Source organism: Montipora capricornis, unplaced genomic scaffold, assembly GCF_036669925.1.
Source record: "Montipora capricornis isolate CH-2021 unplaced genomic scaffold, ASM3666992v2 scaffold_163, whole genome shotgun sequence".
Classification (NCBI taxonomy): domain Eukaryota; kingdom Metazoa; phylum Cnidaria; class Anthozoa; order Scleractinia; family Acroporidae; genus Montipora; species Montipora capricornis.
In genome coordinates this window covers 1-15,000 of record NW_027179924.1, presented here as the reverse complement: position 1 = coordinate 15,000, position 15,000 = coordinate 1, and the positions used below count along the sequence as shown (strand labels likewise).

General features: G+C 39.7%; 1 pseudogene; it reads left to right on the top strand.

The window, feature by feature from the left end:
• Nucleotides 1-13,318, top strand: part of LOC138034762 (uncharacterized) — a 20,748-nt pseudogene extending 7,430 nt beyond the window's left edge.
• Nucleotides 13,319-15,000: the final 1,682 nt, after the last annotated feature.

The window sequence follows — 15,000 nt, the reverse complement described above, 5'->3', positions numbered from 1 at the left end:
AATTTCTCTTCGAGCGCATTGAACGAGTGAAACATTTTTCAACACCAGAAGAGAAATTTCGTATCTAGCTCCAAGCGGCCATGTAATATTCTATTTATCATGTAAACACCAATGAAATGCTAAATTATTTCACGAAAGGCATCGAAATGTGCAGTTTTTATATGTAACACGTGTGAAGATATCATGTTTTCGCGCGAAAGCTCACTTAGTATTTCATTGGTGTTTATATAATAAATATAAATATATAGATCAGACAATCTGAATAATTATGCAACCAAAAAAAGAAAATGTACGATCACGATCACGACACGAACGATCACGACAAATGATCACGTCAGGAAGAGCCATGATTCTCTTAGGTAAGTCATGATCAGAAGCATTTTTTTCTTAACTGAAAACCCAACGTCGTTCCCGGGACCACTACCATCACTTCAGCCTGGGAAATAGGAAATGCATTAATCAATTTTGTGGTAAAAACCACTTAATATTACAAATTCTAAAAATACTATTTGCTGTCTGCTATCTTATTCAGAAGAGGAACAACGGCAAAGACTAATGACAATATTTTTCCGTTGAGACAATATCGTTTAATGAAAAGAACATGCAATACACACAATCGCATGAAATAATAATTTGCATGCTGTCGGGGACTTCTGGGACCAGAGCATTAGCGCACATAGACAATCACGTGCTTTTTCTTAAAAACTTATTTTCTTTTCTTTTCAGAACTGGATGGCATACGAACATTATCCAACGGTCTGGAAAGTTAAGGAGTCGTCCAAGATCTTGTTTTCTAATTACGAGATACCACTGGCTCAGAACAATTACGCATTATGTAAGGTACGTATTTTGTGCGGCAAAAGCGGGAAAAACTGTGAGTGGCCAAAGCGTTAATTGAATAAAGAAGGGTTATTTATTATAGCGAAGCAGCTCCAAGAAGCTCCAAGCTCCAAGTTTTCACATCTACTTCTACATCTCTCAGGTTTAGGTAGCAAGAAAACTAGAGTCCTTATGAGAGCTGCTACCCATCGCTCCAAATGTGGTGCAGTCCGCTTACTGTACTGTCTGTTACACAGAGTAAAATCTATAAGTGTCACTATTGGGAATTAAGGGTTAAGAAAAGGTCGTTAAATTTAATCTTTCAGATTATCAACTTTACCGGACCATTCTATGAACCACCAAATGTACTTACAACAGCAGTCAAGGACATTAAAAACAACTCCAATCCACTCTGTGCTGTAAAGGGTCCGTTAAGCTCCTGGGTGGAGGTAAGATCCTTTATTATCATAAAATTCCAGAAATTGATCCTTGACATATTTCATCAATTTACTTTTGTTTAAATATTAATTGTTTTTCGTTTTTTTTTGTTTTTGGGGATCAAAAGATCATAAACCTTTGAAAATGTTTGGTTTGCTGCATTAAGTCACTTTGCTTCAAACGTTACTTTTAATACAGGAGATTAACCGTACTTATGTTCGTGTGTGCATCAAAGACTATGCTGGGATTGATGGCCAGAGAGACAATTTGGAAGTTCATTATGTGGTTATTGGAGGTAAAAAGTGCAACTGTAACGTTTCGAAGAGCTTTCCTTGATTTTTTTCTTAAAGGAGAACAGTAGTACTTTGATACAGTATGACTCAACTCGATGTCTTCTTTGTCTAAGATATTATTAAAACGTCCCTATTGACAAACAAACCTTCCGGGTAACGGTAGAACTTAGCTAAATTGGGGACATAAATAAAATAATAAAATTAGATATTAAACATAGTTATAACGACATCTATTCATAAAGCAACGTTTCAAACGCTATGTTGTAATCTGTGGGAGTATATATGGATGACTTCTATTCCTGTGCGACCTGGTCTTACAAAGTTAGAGCTCACGTAGGCATTCCATACATTGCTATCTGCGATTTCTAAAAGGTGTGCAACTGGTAATACCTCCTTTAGAAACCCTCCCTCCCCCACCCTCCTCCCCCCCCCCTCCCCCCACATACCAATGTAGATAATGTTGTGAAAAATACTTTGCAAGCCTTTGGCTGCTTCTAAACCAACATTGTATTAGGGGAAGGGGTAATGTATGGAGAAGTCTGTCGTTTATCACACAGACAAATGGAATGACCATTTTATAGTGAGTGGTGTGTCACATTTTGCCAACAAGTTTTTTCCAAGGTTGTAGCAATGCCCCATACTAAAATGCCGTGAGTGAAAAGAGAGAACTGAAAAGATATTGTTAGTAATCTATACTGTAACCTTTACTTTCTTGCACACTCTCAATATGTGCATACACCTTCCCGCCTTACTAAGCACTAAGCAGATTATCGACACTCTGGTCCCAGTTTCGGTTTCGGGTTATACACTTATTTACATATGGCATGTTAATGCTTGTTGGTATTGTTGTTTTGGTGTTTTTAAGATTACGATCCTTGCAAAAATGCAAGTTGCAAGTATGAAAGCAAACCAGTGGCGTTATCTTCCCAACGGTGCGATTGCGTTTGTGAAAGCAGCTGCCCGTCTTATCGAGAAGAGATGTGTGCCTCTAATGGTCGTACATTCAGAAACTTGTGCTTGCTGCAGAAAGAGATTTGCGAGACGAAAGGCAACTACACCCACTATCACCCTGGAAGTTGTGCAGGTACGTATGCGTCTTCAGGGTTTATGAACAGGAGCTAAAGAACGTTCAAGGAGGACTGTACATCATATATCTCACAAAAAACAATCCTTCAAAAAAAGCTTAAGATTCTTATAGGGTTCAAGAATAAAGTCTAGTAAAACTCAAGGGTTCCATTCATATAAGGAACACTCCTGCTTTTTCTCGAGAGCCCTCGAGTCATCATGGATAAGTTACTACTACTACTACTACTACTACTACTACTACTCCTACTACTACTACTACTACTACTACTACTACTACTACTACTACTACTACTACTACTACTACTACTACTACTACTACTACTACTACTACTACTACTACTACTACTACTACTACTACGACTACGACTACGACTACGACTACGACTACGACTACGACTACGACTACCACTACCACTACGACTACGACTACGACTACGACTACGACTACGACTACGACTACGACTACGACTACGACTACGACTACTACTACTACTACGACTACTACTGGGGGTCGCCTCGTTGGGACCTAGAGTCCGTTCGCGTGCCCCCTCACCGTCTCATAGTAACTTTTCTGTAGTCGGTGGAATTTTCTAAATAAATAAAAAATAAATAAAAACTACTACTACTGCTACTACTACTGCTGCTGCTGCTGCTGCTGCTGCTACTGCTACTACTACTACTACTAATAATAATAGTAATAATAATAATAATAAGAAGAAGAACAACAACAACAACAACAACAACGACAAAAAGGGTGATAATGATGATGAAAAGGATGATGATGATGATGACAAGGACAAGTTTCGCAAAGAATATTTCAGACGCGTGATTGGTGTTACGAAGTGAAATTAATACACAAAACAGGATAAAGGGCATTAATTAACACCCTTGCTGTGCCACTGGTGACTTACAGCTGTAACCTTATTGAAAATCCGTGAGATACGGAAGCTGGATACCACAACTAGAAAGCTGCTTACAATTCATTGTATGCACGAACCGGCGTTTAAGGTGCTCTTTAAGGCCAATCGTTGTTGTCATCTAGTCTACAGTAATCTATTTGTTGTAGACCAACCCCTCCCCCCCCCCCCCACCCCGTCCCTTGCCTGTGTGGTACGTATAGCCTCTCCATGCCTGCTCAAATCTGATAATATGATGCAGCTCATGTGCAAACATCGTCAAGAGAGGAAGTTTTATTCATCTATACTCAGTTGTGAAAGAGACTTAGATACCATCACGCCTCGCCACGGTATTACCAATCGAACGAACCAATCATATTGATTTGCGTGTTTGTACAAATATCAACGAATAAGAGCCTGAGGGTCAGATCCTGACCCTGGCGTCTGCATGAAAGTGAGATTTAAGTCCAAGGTAACCTGAGCTTTTTCTCTCTTCGTCGCTTTGCGACTCTTCTTCGCCTCTTCGCAGCTCTGGGATCAGAGTAATACACAACTTACTCTTTTCATTTTTCTTTTCTATTTTATAGGTTTTCCTTTGCAGAAAGGTAGACATCAGTTCACAAATCACCCTTCCTGAGCAGATGATCAGTGTGAAACTATTCAATTTGAACCGTTCGTATTTTACCCTCATCAAAAGATCTTCATACAGCTTACAGTAAATCATGTGAACTACTCTGACCCAACCTATGTCCACGAAGCCACCACTCCTTGGGTTGAAAGTGTGAACAGTACTCAATTCACCGCATGTGTGACCAGAGCAGGAAGAAATGATTACCCATCAGATAGCTTTGCTACTGTGGATTGGGTCGCTTATCAGGGAGCTCCTCCCGGAGGAATTGCGGGCGAAAAAAAGTTTTCTCGTTGGTGGACTGGAACTAGTTGTCAGACTGTCACGTTGCCAACCGTAAGTAAACCAAGTACATTGATGTTTTTCATCCGCGGATTTCTTGTGTCTATACGAGGAGCGACCTAATGATTGATCATGCTAAAAGTTCTAAAGACAATCCTTCGTCAACCACCAAACAGGCTGTACGTGTACGCGCAAATTCGCCACTTACGTCCAGAATTGATCGTAACTAGATGCACGCCCAATTTTGACATCCAACACGAAGTGTCCCTTTAAGTCTAAGCATTTGCTACCTATTTTCAACAATAAGGTAACACTACAGAACACTACAGATTTTGAAAGCGGCCGGTTTAAATGCTTCAGCATGCAAAACAATGGTGGTATTGCAGCTAGGCTTTTATAGATTTTTCTGATAAAAGTGGCATATTATGCTTCTAGCAGTGCACATTTTTTGCCCAAATTATGCTCGTTTTTCCAAATTATTCCACTCTTTCTTAAAATTATTCGTTTTGTAAAATGAGCGAAACAAGTCCAAAAATTGTATCACGATCGTGTAGCAAAACTGTTTCAGTGTCATAAGCTCATCTTCTATTGTATTGGTTTTTATTTATCGTAAGGCAACCGTCTCTGGATATGTTTACTGGTTCTGGTATGGTCTGCAGAGAGCTTCAAGTTATCGGGCGGCGTGGCTATCGCCATTTTGCTAACTGGGACCAACATCATCTAGCAACTTCCGGTTCCCGTCATCTCGTGCCAGACTGCCAGCCTCCTAGAAAGGCTCTCCCTCCGTTACTAAACCGCAAAAGGCTGCTAAAACATGGAACAAAAATGGTCTCAGGCTTATCAATATGTACCGATTATGCTAGCACGATGCTACTTGTTAAAAAGCAGCAAAATCTAAGCTAGTTTCCTCAAATTCTGCCAAAATTTATGCCTAGCACATTCTATAAAAGCCTTTGGGTTCTTTGATTTTGGAAATGAAGTATAAGCCATATAACTTCTTTAACTCCGTATGCTATTACACCAAACCAATAGACCAAATCGGCTAACTCAATGTCAAACCCTTTGGAAATACAACGGTTGTTCCAGGTATTTCCATATCATTTAAATACGAATGCTACAATATACAAAACATCTTTACCCTGGGGAATTTGAGTTTAGTAGTCCATTTGGTCTATTGGTAGCAATAGCGGATCCAAGGGATGGGCCCGGAGGGTCAGGGCCCCACCTATTACTTTTACTATTTTTTTAAACAATGTTTCTCACAAATAGCGTTGTCTAATAAGCATATGTGTGGTTTACATGTTTCCTTTAATTTTGATGTTATATATCAGGGAAAATTCTCTTCACAACCAACTGTCTTCGTAACAGCCGAGCACTACAGATCAAGCCTGAAGCATGATGCAGGCAGTGTTTGGTTAGAAGACGTATCTGCACGTTCTTTTAAGATTTGTATCCGAGAACTGCAGAACTTTGCAGGAGTTCACGATGATATTTCTGTGGTGAGCAGTGCATTTTAATTTTGTGATTTTGTGATAAGCTGTCCCGGGTTATAACGATGTTGCTCTTTAGTTGCACATGGTGAAAAATGATCCTGTTTTAGCTTTTCGTACTTGTTCCACACAAGACAAACAATAACAACAACAATAACAACAGCAACAAACTTAACGACATTTCAGAGATTTTTATGGCTACAATAAGCCTTTTCCGAGTTCATGTTTGCCTCCTCTTCAAAGCGAGTCTAAATGCGAAGTTTTTCTTATGTAAATTAGTTTTCATTCAAAAACAAAAACTTCGCATTTAGATTCGCTTTGAAGAGGAGGCAGACGTGAACTCGGAAATGGCCTGTTTTATCAGTATCACGAAAACGTTCGCGTTTTTCACTGTTTTCAAAGTCATGAAGACCGGTAGCTGTCCTTTCCTAGTAACGCTGAATGGAGCCAGCTGTTGCAGGACACAAGCTGGAGGGTAGACTGACTTTGAAGGGACTTTGAGTAGAATATGTTCAAGGGCACCCAACGATTGAATGTCTTAAAATTTGTCAGCATTACCTAAAATGTTTTCCACAGTGCTTTACTGAAGCTCGTTTAGTGAGTTTGTAGCTGCCCTGTATACAACATATTTATTTGTTCGGATGTTCTAGGGTTCTCTGCCAGCAGGGGTCTCTTCTCTTTTTGCGTTCGCTGGGCTGAAAAGTCCTCTGCCATGTGTCAAAACTCACTCTGGTTCAAAGTACAGAACCTTGTACGGTACTCTTCAAACTGCATGCACGTGACATGTTTGCTGACTGTGACTTGAGCCCGCTGTTTTCCACGCATTCCCTTACAGTAATCACTCTGTTGTTAAGTGAGCCCACACAACATGAAGTATCACGTGAGGATTCGGTCGCTAAGTAACCGCCACGCATGCTAAACACAGTGAGTTTCGACTCATGGTAGAGGTCACTTTTCCCGAACTCGTCAGAGCAGAAAACGCAAAAGAAAATAGACCTCTGATAGGAAGGAAGTTCTAGGGGCACTTCAGGTCTGTAGAATTTCTAGTTGCCTTTTTTCTTCGTCCGGAAGTTCTTAGACTTTACATTACGGATCATTACGTAGTCGTCCCTTTTTCACCGAAAATATTACGGGACGTTTGCCTGATTGATGATTCTCAAACTATCTTTGGCGAAAATGATAGAAGTTATAAATCCTCCATTTTTATGCTATTCCAATATCATAGTTAACTCTTACTCAGATCAGTAAAATTGTAGCCTTCTTCAATGTGGTTTCGAAATGTCTACGCACTCTTAACACCCTTTGCTACTTTTCCGAAATTTGTATTGGTAATTCCCATTGACCAGTGAGCAATTGAGGATTAATTTCACACGTATTTTCAAAGTTTTCACAGCATTACCTGAAATCACGAAGCGACGAGGGCAATTTGGAAAACTTTTAAAATACAAGTGAAATTAATCTTTAATTGCAAGAGGGCACATTGCGATTACATGTTTAGCACATAAAGGAGAAAAATTATCGAGGGAAGCCCGTTCAGTGCCGCCACAAATGACAATGAACACGCCCCCATTCGGTTAAAGCTCAATTCAATAAATCGTTGCTTTCAACAGAAAAAGCGCTTAAAATGTATTTTATTTATGAGGACAAAAAAGTAGTTTAATCTGGAGGAAGATTCTTTTGTAACTTCCCTTGCTCTGGATAACTAACTGTTAACCAATCAGAATCTCTTCATCACCAAAAGTACCCTCGTGATCAAGAAAAAAAAATGCGTTTCGCCTTAGCCAATCAGCATTCAGTAATTTTGCCCCGTACGTGATAAACAAAAAAAATATACGATATACGTGTGATAGATAAACGAGAAAATACAAAGAGGGAGAGTGTCTCTTAATACAAACCATGAGTTCTTTGCATTCCGACAGGTAATGGGAGTAAATTCGAGCAAAAACTGAGTTACTTGTTGCTTTGTTTCTTTGTTCTTCTCCTCAGAATTGGTTGGCGTTCGAGACCATACACAGACCGTTATTTACAGAGCATAATAATGTCGGCTTTCCAAATGGGATATCACCATCCAAGAGTAACAATTTCGCTTTTTGCCAGGTCTGAAAACGTAACAATGATAAACAAAGTGCCCAGAAGTAGGCAAGGGGTTACCAATCCCAGTTCCATGTGCCCATTTCTTTGCAGATTACATTTATTAGTGTCCAAATCTCACTTGTCATGTCAACGGAACATTTATCACATTGCCCCGTGTGCAGTGTTATCAGGACCTCCTGATAACAGTACAAGTTCTCTTGCAGCAATAAACATGACTTCATTTGTATATCGTCATCCCTAAACACGTAGTTTTTTGGGAAAACAGTGATCACTATATTCACGAACGTGAAGAAAATTCGCATCTTGAGTGGACTTCATGATTACGGTTGTATGGCAATACAATACAAAATGACCGTCTTCCAAGCCATTCTATTTGGATGTAACGTGGCCGCTTTTGTGTTAGTTCAAATATAATCTCTCGGAGGCGTGTATGCCTAACAACTACAAGAGCAGAACATTCCTCTTCTTTGTTTAAAAGTATCCGAAACCTCAAAAGAGACCGAGCCAAACACGTTTCCATGGTACCACGCATCGATAACAAACCCACAGTCCTTGAATTTCAATGGATTTTTGCTGCGTAACCCTTGTCGAAAGCGAAACTCTTTAATTATAAATGTGGTAAAGATCTACAAGCTAACTTGATCTGATTTTTTAGTTCGACTGCAAAGTGATTGCGGTGGTAGTGGGTTTTACTCTTTGATCCCGTTTAGTGGAGATAAACTTGTTTGTTTTATTTTGCCAGAAAGACTCTGCACTTTGTAATTGACTCGCAATGAGAGGTAGAGAGAGATTTAAGTAAAGACGACCTGTTGACAAAGATGATTTATTTTGTGATTTAAAGGACGTGAATTTTACGCGGACATACAATAACCACCCAACAGTCATACTTACAGCCAAGCATTCTAGCGGAGGAGGGAATACATCGCCAGATTGCAACGGAATTGTCAGCTGGATTGAGGTAGAGATTTAAAATGCGTGTGGGTTTCCAGGGTAGAGAGAGTAGAAAAAAAAGCTCTTTGGGTTGCCTACAATTGCCCAAAATAAGGGACACACCTATAGATTTAGCGCTATAGGTTTAAAATGCTCGTGGGTTTCCAGAGGTAGAGAGACACTTATGTCCAAGAAATGCACACAAAGAGAGAGTAGGGAAAAAAAGCACTTTGGGTTGCCTACAATTGCTCAAGATAAGGGACACACCCTATCAAAGATAACCCGTAATAGCTCACTACGGTTGAAATTCAAGATTTCTTAGTATTTTAAGCCCAGGCGCGAAACCCCAGAAAAGGGATCTGTTATTTACCCATGACAAGCTATCTTTTGAACATTAACCTTGCATCATCACCGCGCGCACAAAACTAGTGCCTCTCACAAACTGCACGTTTCATTGAAAAAGAAACAGGGTCGTACGCTCCTTTTTTGGACTTTGATTTTTCAGTTGGCCTCTCCCCGTTGCCTAGCAGCAAGTTTATTATCTTTCCCACTTCTACCTAACACCATTAACATCAATAGTTGCACGCCATATTTTGGCTCTTAATATTTGTATTGTTTTTTTGTTTGTTAGTTATCGTGCGAGAGCATCCGCTCGTTTTGGCTCTAATTTCACCCGTCGAGAAAAACTGTCTGCGAAACCGAGCCAGCAAGAACAATCGATTTTCCCAGCTGAAGTGGGTAAAACAGCCACTCTAGTTTTTTGCCATATTAAGGTAAAGAACACTCACCGGAGAATAGGATGTAAACGCTACATGCCAACGTGCAAACACGCATAATTCTAATAACAATCGCAAACAACACGTGCCTTAGAAAATTGCCGATGCTAAAGCCCTGGCCAAACTATCAAACAAAGGATTCAACGCTCCAACTTGGCTCTATCCAACATTGTTCGACCGTTTGGCCACCCATGTTGGATGATGTTCGTCCAACATCTTTTGTTCCATCAAGTGTTGGATGGAGTTTGCTTTCATCAAACATTGTGATCAACCATCTGCTCGACGCAACAAATGTTGCAGTGTTTTGCCGCTCTTCCAACAAAGTTGTGTCCTGAATCGGTTGACGTTCGCGCTGCTAGCAAACCACGAATAACTATCTTTATTTGCAACAAACATGGCAGACGAGGATCAAGGGGACATCGTGGAAGTTTATGAACTCAACAGGCAGAAACCTTGATCAGCAAGCATGAAGCAAGGCCATATCTTTGGGACAGTTTCAGTCTCCTAAATGACTATCGCTCACTGTCTAGTTCAATAGCGTTTAAAATTTCTGAAAATTGATCCGTGCTCATTCTCATCATCTTCTAAACGCTAATTTACCTTGCAGTAAACATACTCTTTTCTACAAGTTAACTTAACCATTTTTTGGTTTTCCCTCGTTTGAATTAATCCATCATTTCCGTCCCCAAACAACTCCAGTAGCACAAACGCTACGAGTTGTTTTCGTCTCAGTGTTAGCGCCAACTTCTACTTGAATAGTTCATCAAGCAATGTTGGACAGTGTTTTGCCACTACCTCAACATTTACATCTAACAATAGGAAAGATATCGTTGACGTCACCTATTGTCATTAATGTGCCAAGCAGATCTAGAGCCCCATTCTTAGTTTGTTTGACCAGGGCTTAACGTCCTTTTTCAGCTACTCGCAATTTTTTATCAGTGATACTGCGGTTATTCCGAGGGATGTTAAGCGGCTGACTTGGTCTTTCAACATCTTAATCAACGGCAACACAACGATGACAATATTCTTTTCACGAGTTTGTTTCACATAAGATACACGAAATATTACAGACGTTTCGAAACCAGTTGGAAGACTCTCGAAAACATTCGATTTAACAACAAATCGCGAGGCTTCCTCTTGATGCTTTTTGAGTCTTTCAAACCCGAAGACTTCGCTCACTTTTCTCAACTCATCTTCCTTCATATTTTCCAACGCGTTGCGTGAAATCCACGCAAAAACTCGCGCTTTGCTTCTTTGAATATGTAAGGTGAATCACTAACAGCTGACGTCACAGAAATTTTCCCTCCGCTTGGTTTCGCAGACGGCTTTTCTCTGCCGGTGAAACTATAGTCAAAAAAACCAGATGCTCTCGCAGGCTATTTGTTACTCAGAGTAAGACAAAAAGGAACCTTGGGAAAACTGACAATCGGTTTATCCTTTATAACTTGTTATATTTGAAGTGTAGTCAGTCATTCTCGTTCCATACCCCTCTTTTTTTATTGACCGGTGCGGGGGGTTTGGGAAAGGGTGAAAGAGTCCTTAATGTATAAGAAGAATGTTGAAATCATATCTTAGCATCCAGGGCACGCCAAAGCAAATGGAGATGTCTTGAAAACGAGGCTGTGATGTTGCATACATTGCCTTTTGCACTTTGAGTCACTTTTGCTCATTGTTCTTGTTTTTCCCTTAGTTCATCAGCAACGCAGGATTTAGAATTTGCGTCAAAGAGCTATTTGTGCAGCGGTTTGACCCACTAACGGTGTCGTACGCGGTGTTAGCAGGTAAATAAGATATTAGAAGAGTCAAGCTGTGTCACCGAAGTGCAGTTCATTTTGTGTCGTTTTACCATTTACGCGTCCCTTCTCACCATACAACTTAACGTTAACTTTTAAACAGCACAAACCAAAGCTCCGTGACAAAACCATGTCTGTCGAGCATACATAATTAAATTTATAAAGATCAAAGATCAACTTTAAATACTGTTAGGCGGAACAGTTTTAAAAAACCCCAATCAAAATCCATTTTAATCTTCTTCAATTTTGCCCATCCCTGGGCCTCCTTTTTGTATTTGCTGTTTTATTTAAACCTCCCTTCATTGTTTTAAGTAATTATTTTCATGCTTCGCTTGATTTGGTCAGTTTTCAGTCTCTGAATTTGGCTAAATTTCTTGACATAGCCCCTTTAACTGTCAAAGGTACCTACTTGGTTAAGTTGGGCCTGTTCTAGACAGAGCACGCAGCAAACATCTCAGTTTCTCTTCAGAAGTAATTTTTATAACCTTTGCAGACAAAATCAAGCGATCACGAGTTAGTTTTGTTCTTGACATTTTTTTCGAAACAGAAAAAGGTCTTCACTCGATTACTGTCGATTCGATCCTACTCGTTAAGCAAAAAACAAATGGAGAAACTTCTTTTTAAAAATACAAAAATTAAACGGTGTTTCATCTCAAAAAAAGGAACTTATAGATCAATCTGTCGACTCTTGACGTATCTTTTTTCTTTTCCAGACATCTGCCCTGATCGCTGGATCTATTTTAAAGGTTATTGCTACCAAAAGTACATCATCCTTGATTCCTGGAGCAATAAGCCAGAGCAGGTGTGCCGCACTGGGAGCCAACCTCCCCAGTGTTCACAGCCAAGAAGAAAATGTCTTTCTGCAAAACTTACACAACGGAGAAAATGGTTGGCTTGGTTTGTCTGACATAAAGAGTGAAGGAACGTTCGTTTGGAGTGATGGAACTCGATTTGACTTCCATTTCTGGGCAACGAATCAACCCAATAACTTCCGTAATGAGGATTGTGTGCACACCCTTGGAACACTTCCGCTCACAGATTCAAATGGAATGATGTCAACGTGTTCAAGCTGCCATGGGTACAGCTGTAAGAAAGGTACGGATTTAGCATGAAGTGATACTGCTGACAGTTAGCCAAAGCATAGTTCCTTCAGGGCCTCCCAGGAAAAGGCTCAAGTGAACGCCCCTCGTCCCCACGAGGCTAGTTCGAAGCTAAATGCATTCAGTTCTCTGAGTAAGAATATGTCATTGCAGCTTTCATGGTCGTGTCTTGTTTTGTGTTAATATTTTTTCAGCAATAGACTGACACCATTTATTCGCTGCCAAAATGGTGGATCTTGGAGAAGTGTTGGACATAGTAAACCAGCTTCAAATTAGCCACAAAAGTCAATATCGCGGTTTACTTATTTATCCGACGAAGTCGGTTTTGAATGAGCGGAACAAGTCCTCTGAAAGTTTAGCGGAATTGAGGTATTTCAAAGCGCTAATTATTCACGTGCGCAGCTTCAGAAGAGGTGGAGGTAATTTGTTTTCTTTCCATAACATCTCAATATTTTTGAAAATGTGGAAATCACTACTACTCTTCGTGCGCGAAGCTAAACAATAATTCGGCGCCTGTAAATAACAGTACGGCCCTTGAGGTATGCCAGTATAGTTATTTATTTGGGAACGCTGCATAGTCGTTGATTATATTTCTTTTTCCTAATTTAGATTACGACGAGTGCCAAGGGTTTTCTCACGACTGTCCAGAGTATGCAACCTGCAATAATACTGAGGGATCTTTCAATTGCTCGTGTATGTACTAGTAACATGAAGTTTAAAATTTTAACTAAAATAGATTTTGCCACGGTTTCAGACGTCATATTGGTTTAGGGGGGGTGGGGGGGAACACGGCTTAAAATTACAGTGAATGTATGGGAATTTGGCCAATTTTGAACCATTGTAAATTCTTTAAAGTCTAATGATTGTGGACAGCGAGAATACCCCTCAAAAAGCACTCAGTTTTCGTGGAGTATGACGATCAGAATCAAGCTATAACGACCGTAAACGAAATTTGTAAGTTACGTATATGAACCCTTGTAAACAAAATTATGCAAATTCCCGAGAAGAATTTCCATACTATGTGCCTTGTGCAATGATCTAATTGAGTGAAAAATGGCTAAAAATATTCTGAAATGTTTGAAATCTGCTTTTCTGACGCGGATTATAGAGGTGTGAATTCGACCAAAATCTCATACATTCAATGTCATTGAAACCGTGTTTGCTTCCCCCCCCTCCCCCCCAAAACAAGATTGCGTCAGAAACTGTGAAAAGGTCTATCCTTTAGCTATCATCCACCGAAGTGGAGGTAAATATACACCTTTTACTGACACTGCATGAGGTGAATATTGTGTTTTAGTATGTGCCAAGTAAGTTAGCTTACCGAGTTCATCGGTAACCGAAACGAAACTGGAAGCTTTATTGTTTTTCTACTTTTGTTCAGAGGTGATTAGAGTACTCGCTATTTGCCAATAAGCTAGCCAATTAGAGTGTGCTGAAAGCACTTGTGTCGTATACACTAATGGATTATGAAACCAAAGATATAAGTTTTTATTAGAGTTTCACTTCCAAATTATGGATTTTACTGTCAAAATTCAAACATGCAATTCAAACGTTTAAGTCGGCAATAAAAAGCTTCAGTTCGGCAATTCAAACATTCAGTTCGGCAATTCCAAACTTCTGTTTGGAAATTCAAACCCTCAATTTGGCAATTCCAACTTTAGTTTTTCAATTCAAACCTTCAAACGCCACCTTGCATGGAAATTCAAATTTTCAAAATTTCAATTCGACAGTTCAAATATTCAATTGAATTGAAGGTTTGAATTCCCGAAATGAATGTTTGAAAAGTTGAATTTCCAAACTGAACGTTTGAATAGCTAAATTGAATGTTCGAATTGCCACCACGTTTGAATTTTGACGCTAAAAACGCGCCGTAGAGCGTTTTCACTCACGTGAACATCAACCATATTGGATTCCTGAAACAAAGGAAAGTATTAGCATAAAAGTAGAGTTCAAATCACAGAGGATTAGTTTGATTCACCATCTTTGTTTTGGAACATCAACATGGCCCGCTGTACGTCATGTGAAAACGCTCTATACATCCTATAGGAACTCCCAAGAACTCACAAGTAACCAGCTCCCAAATGGCTCGATAGTGTCCGTTGTCATAGCGTTCCATTGGATTGGGAGCCCCATTAACTCCAAACACTAAGACACTATTGTATGCCCCCATACATTGAATACTAACCAGAAACAGGTCTGGATTTTGAGAGTAAACATTCCGTCCATTGCTCCTAATTAATTTAAGGATCTTGGTTTTTTTCAAGAGCAGCTCGAATTTATTAAAGTAAAATTAAGAAAGATTTTAGTTACACTATGCAGCCGTTAGTATCTTTCTCAAGGCCTGGTTGGCGCGAACCGTTGACTAAAGGTATCAA